Raw genomic sequence first — 5,944 nt, 5'->3', positions numbered from 1 at the left:
TCTTTACGTAAGGTCTAGAGAAATCAGGGCAGGTAAAGTGCTTTACAATCAGTTTGGTTTTGTAGCACAGAAGGCTGAATGATTTCCTGGAATCAATATTATTAAAATATGGTTGGGAGGGGGCAGGAACATATGTCACCAAGACAAATCATGTTTACTTAAACTTCCATAAGAGTGAATCTCAATAAAATTATGACTGAAACAGGATCTGGGGTCTTAGTAGACCACAAGCTTAACATGAGTTAACAGTGCGATGCAACGGGGGGGGGGGGGGAGATAATGCTATTCTACACTGCATTAACAGAGGTAAAGTGTTCAGATCAAGAGAAATCATAGCACCGCCCTATTCTGCCTTGGTCAGACCACACCTAGAATACTGTGTCCAGTTTTGGTCACCACAATTTAAGGAGGAGATCGACAAGCTGGAATGTGTGCAGAGGAGGGCGACCAGTATGATAAAGGGTCTGGAATTCAAGCCCTATGAGGAACGGTTGAGGGAGTTGGCTATGTTTAGCCTGTAAAAGAGGAGATTTGATAGCCATCTTCAAGTATCTTAGGTGCTTTCGCATGGAAGATGGATCAAGCTTCTTTTCTCCTGCTCCAGAGGAGGTCCGAAACTAATGGATTCAAGTTACAAGAAATTCAGAATTAAAAACAGTTAAAACAGAATACCTACAGTTAGGTTGCTAAAAGTCATGCCTATAGCAAGGATGTTAAAAGAAAAAAAGTATTTCTCATTATTATTCATTGGTTGCTATGTTTACTGACATATTCAGTCCAAAGGAAAAGATGGAAAATCTATTCTGAGAGTCTTTTTTATTTACCCAAAGATCCAGTTAGCTAATTTACCATATCAGGCAGCAGAATATAAAACCAACCTAAGACAAGACAGCTATTAATATATATTCATATGGAAATATTGTCCACTTCATACCGAGAAGGTGATTATTTTACCAAAGACATAATGCAGCACAGGAGGCTGGTCTGTTAGGGTGAATGGCATGTTGCCTCACCAGCCTCTGTAGGCCATCATTCAGCCCCCATCACCACCTGCCTGCCTTCTTAATTACAGCTGGTTTAGGTGCTAGACTGGTGCTTGGAAGTGGTGATGGGCTGTATGTGGATCAATAAATTGAGGGTTAATTATGGTAAGACAGAGATGTTTGAATTCTGGAGTCTGAGAGATGAGGAGATGGTCTGTTCTGGCTGGTGTTGCACTCCCCTGGAAAGAGCAGGCCTATAGATCGAAGGTGCTCCTGGGGTCAACATTGTCAATAGAGTTTCAAGTGACTTTGGTGGTTAGAAGTACCCATTTCCATCTCTGGCTGGTTTGCCAGCTATGACCACTTTTCAGCAGAGACGATTTGCTACTGTAATCAACACAGCACAATCTCAGTGTCATGGGTTCAAGCCCCACATTGGGCAAAAGATTCCTGCATTCCTAAATGACCCTGTGGATCCCTTCCAACTCCACAATTCTATTATTCCAGATTTGATCATTGGAATGCTTTCTATTTATGCCTACTCTTGAAGATGGTTTAAAACTTCGACTGGTCCAAAACACAGCAGCCAGATTTCTAGTAGGGGTTCCATTTAGAACTCAGCCCTTTTTAAAAACAGCTGCACAAGTTGCTAGCTCATTTCTGGGCCCAGTTCAAGGTGCATGTGTTAGTGTTTAAAGCTCTAAACAACTCAGGCTCCAAATATTGGATGGGCTACATCCTTCCCTACAGAGCCTCTTGCATGTTAAGGTTAGTAGAGGGGGACCTCTTGGTAGTTTCATCACACCCAGAAGTTCAGGGAGTGGCATCCAAGAAGAGGATATTCTTCTCGATGTCCCTTGGAAGAGACATTGATTGCTAAACCACTCTGGCAATTGTAGTCCTGTGAGGGAAATAGAGGACTTCTAGCACCCATAACAAATTCAGTTCCCCAGGATTCTTTGGGGGAAGGTATGACCATTTAAAGTGGTGTGCTGCTGCTTTAAATGCATAGCGCAGTGAAATGATAAAGTGTCTTTTTAGCTCCTTGACTGGTGTGTCCTCAAAGACTTTCATGACAACTGCCTGTGGTTAATAAATGACACTTGCTCATAGCATGTAATGGAAAATGTGCTAATCTTATTGTTCCAGCCAAATGAATGAGCGCTATTATTTACTCCTCAGTTATTGTGGTAATTCTAAAATCAATTAAAGATTTGCTGGTGTGTTGTTTAGCACTGACTAATCCTACCTTCCCTGATAAGGACAGCTTCTTAAGTTGTCTAGTGGCACAGCCACAGGGATTAGCTGTTGATCAGCAAGTTTATTATATTAAATAAACCAAACATATGATAAAGAGCAGGATAATTTAAAATAAGAGATATCATTTTTTTTTTACATTACTTGTAATTTTCCATTCTGTATCCGGGCTGTAGATGCACATCACATTTATTATTACTCTTACGACAATCAGTTAATATAGGACTTTCATTTTGAAAAGTGATTTTTGGTCTTTTGGTTCTTTTAAACCAAGCAAGACCATTAGTAGATTGTGAATTGGACCTACTTCCCCTTATTTTAATCCTATAGTTGGAGTGGAGGGGAAATATAAATATTATGCACTATAGGAGGCAAGCTGTGTAGTTCTTGTAATAAAAAACAAGAACACAGTCGAAACCTGTCTATAGATATTTGAAAATGTGTTTCAGTGTTTTAAATTTAGAAACTACTATTCCAAAATGTTAATAGAAAATGCCCTATCAGACCCTAACTCCCATCTATATCTTACTGAAAAATAATATTTATCCAACCAGACTATGTCCAGATAGCAGCTTCTTTGAGTGCTAGTCTTTAACACTAAACTAGAAGTACCTTTAAAAAAACATAGGAAAAGAGGTACCAATTTTCATGAGGATTTGTGCAATAATCCTCAGGGAACCTGAGATGTAGATTCTGTTATCCACTGCTGTGCTGATACTTCCCTGATCTGCCATTTTCTTTCCACCCTTTTTTGCAAGGTGCAGAGAGAAGCACTTTAGCCTCACAACAATCAAGCAAGGTAGATTAGATTGCAAGAGAGTAACTAAGTAATCTAAAACCACTGAATAAACCACAGAGCCAAGATCCAAATTACGAATTGTGTGCACGGGTGATCTATGCCTCCCTTGTCATGTGTAGTTGAAGAAACAAGCAGTGCAGCATAATCATATACTGTATGTTTTAACATGCCCCATTCTACACCTCCCACTGTCAAACCCGACACTCCGGCACTGTATAAAACTAGCTCTTGTTTCAGAAGAATTTTTTTATATATAAGCCCCCCCCCCAAAAAAAAAACCCTCTTGAACTGAATCTGTATCAACTGAAGCATTCCATAAAGTACAGTAAATTTCTGCAGAAGCCTTGTAAATGTATTCATCTGTACCTAAATCAGACTTGGCAGAATATCATGACTGGCATCTGTAGTTACCATAATCAAGGCTCAATAAAGGGCAATCTTCTCTTGAAGCCGTGAAATCGTATTCATTATTTCTCACCTCACTCATGCCATTTAGAAAACCGCTTTTCAAATACCTAGACACTGGATGCAGCATTACAAAAAGCACCTCACATTTCCCTACACAAATCAGCATGGCTGTCTAGCTAGAGAGGTAAAGGTAAAGGTACCCCTGCCCGTACGGGCCAGTCTTGACAGACTCTGGGGTTGTGCGCCCATCTCACTCAAGAGGCCAGGGGCCAGCGCTGTCTGGAGACACTTCCGGGTCACGTGGCCAGCGTGACATCGCTGCTCTGGCGAGCCAGAGCCGCACACGGAAAAGCCGTTTACCTTCCCGCTGTTAAGCGGTCCCTATCTATCTACTTGCACCCGGAGGTGCTTTCGAACTGCTAGGTTGGCAGGCGCTGGGACCGAGCAGCGGGAGTGCACCCCGCCGCAGGGATTCGAACCGCCGACCCACAGCGCCACCTGCGTCCCACTAGCTAGAGAACATGAAGCCTAATAGTCAGTAGCCCTGAGAATTAACTGTGTTAGGCAACATATAGATAGCAGGTAACAACATGGATAACCAGAGTTGGCCCAGCCATTAGGCAGGATGAGGCCACTGCCTTAAATGGTAAGTGCCCCCCAGGTGGTACACCCATGGGTGCCATGGGCATAGCCAATGGGCGGGGAAGGGGGCAGCTGCCCCCCAGTCAAGTAAATCAATAAAAATAACTAACTGAGGTTCTGCCCCCCCCCCCCCATGAAGCTTGTCCCTGCTAACATAAATCCTGGCTAGTGGAGAAGCACTACTGTCATTGGTGCTGATTTTGGGCAAAGCATCCATTTGGGGTGAAATATTCCAAATTGGCACCACCTCACCTAAAATAAGCGCCGATGCAGCAGGGCGCATGGCAGTGGCTGAGCAGGCAGCTGCAGGAGCAGGTAGGCAGTGGCAGAAGTGGCGGCGGCAGCAGGGCAAGCAGCATTTTCAATTTCGCCTCGACTGGTGGAAAAGGATGCGCCGCCCCTGTGTATAACCATCCAGGCAGTGTGAGCAGTGTAAATTGTTGTAAGTTGCTGCCGTCTTTACAGAAGGAGATAGGGGGCAGCGCTTGGTGCCAAGGCTGCAAATCTTATGTGCCTTTAAATAGGAATCAATCCCACGAAATACTGTGGATTGTATCCAGTGGTGACTTTGCATTAATGCAAATAACTTCCGCTTTTGCAACTTGGGGTGACTCTGTTTTTCCTTACCTGACTCCTTCTAACCAGAGCCATTAAGCAGGGTAAGGCCACTGTCTCAGGTGGCAGAAACTCCCCAAGGTGGCATCCCTGCAGATATCCTGCCTGCCCATGCCAGCAGCAGGAAGTGGAACTACCATAGGTGCATCTATTTTGAGAGAATCCTCGCCCCAAATGGGTGCAATCTTGCCTGAAATGTGTGCCCATGCTGGTGGCACTTCACCAGTCATAGCTGCGGCAGAGTGGCAGCAGAGCAGGTGACGTAGGCAGCTGTGGCGGTAGGTATGGTGGTGGCAGCAGTGGTGGGAGCAGAGGCAGTGGCAACACTTCCCATTTCGTGCTCCTGAGAGTTGTAGGACACTCCAGAAAAACCATTTTGGACTTATGAAGACCTTTTAATGTTGTGAGCCAACTTGTCCATAATTTGCTATGGAAAGATGGCATACAAATAAACAACGGTTCATTTGGATGCTTGTTTTGCTAGCTGATTCAAGTGCCCTGTCCCAAATTACTTTATCAATGGGTGGTCGCCTAGTGGGTCATGGGACCTACTGCTATTTCTTTTTAATAAGACCAGTAGCACCCTGGAGGAAATGTGGGGCTAAACTGAATAATCAATTAAGTTAAAAGAACAGCAACAACCATTCAGCCTCCTGCAACCTCGTGGTAGGTGGCCGCTTCTAAGTAGGAATATTATTATTACAATTTATTTCTTTATGCCCTGCCTTTTCCCCTGAAAAGGACTTATTTCTTGAATTCAAAATAGAAGTTCATGTTCTTGGGGGGGGGGGGACCAAATTAGTGGTGAAATACGCACCACACTTTTAAAGCACATTCAAAGCACCACATGCCAAAAGCACGGGAGCTACAGTTTGTTAAGGGTGCTGGGAACTGCAGTTTTGTGAGCAGGGATAAACTTTTTCGTGTGCGCTCTCAATGTGCTCTAAAGTTCTGTGCATGCAGGCGCTATTGTGAATAAAACTCACCAGAGAGCTAATTTAAAAATAGACCTAGAACTGAATAGCTCTCATTCTAAAGGATCCTTTTTGATCGCTAAAGGAGCTACTGTAAACGCTCATAAGAGGAAAATAGCACACACGCAACCCGCGAATTTTGCGCTTTTTCGACGCGCACGCAGCTAGACTGAACAAGCGGGCGGGTACTTTCGCTCTTCTGACGGTTGAACAACACCCGCTCCTCCCAATCACAGCTCGGAAGCAGGAGTGACGTAGCCAACGGC

The sequence above is a fragment of the Podarcis gaigeae genome (genome assembly GCF_964106915.1).
Source record: "Podarcis gaigeae genome assembly, chromosome: 9".
NCBI classification, from domain to species: domain Eukaryota; kingdom Metazoa; phylum Chordata; class Lepidosauria; order Squamata; family Lacertidae; genus Podarcis; species Podarcis gaigeae.
Note: the sequence above shows the minus strand (reverse complement) of the source record.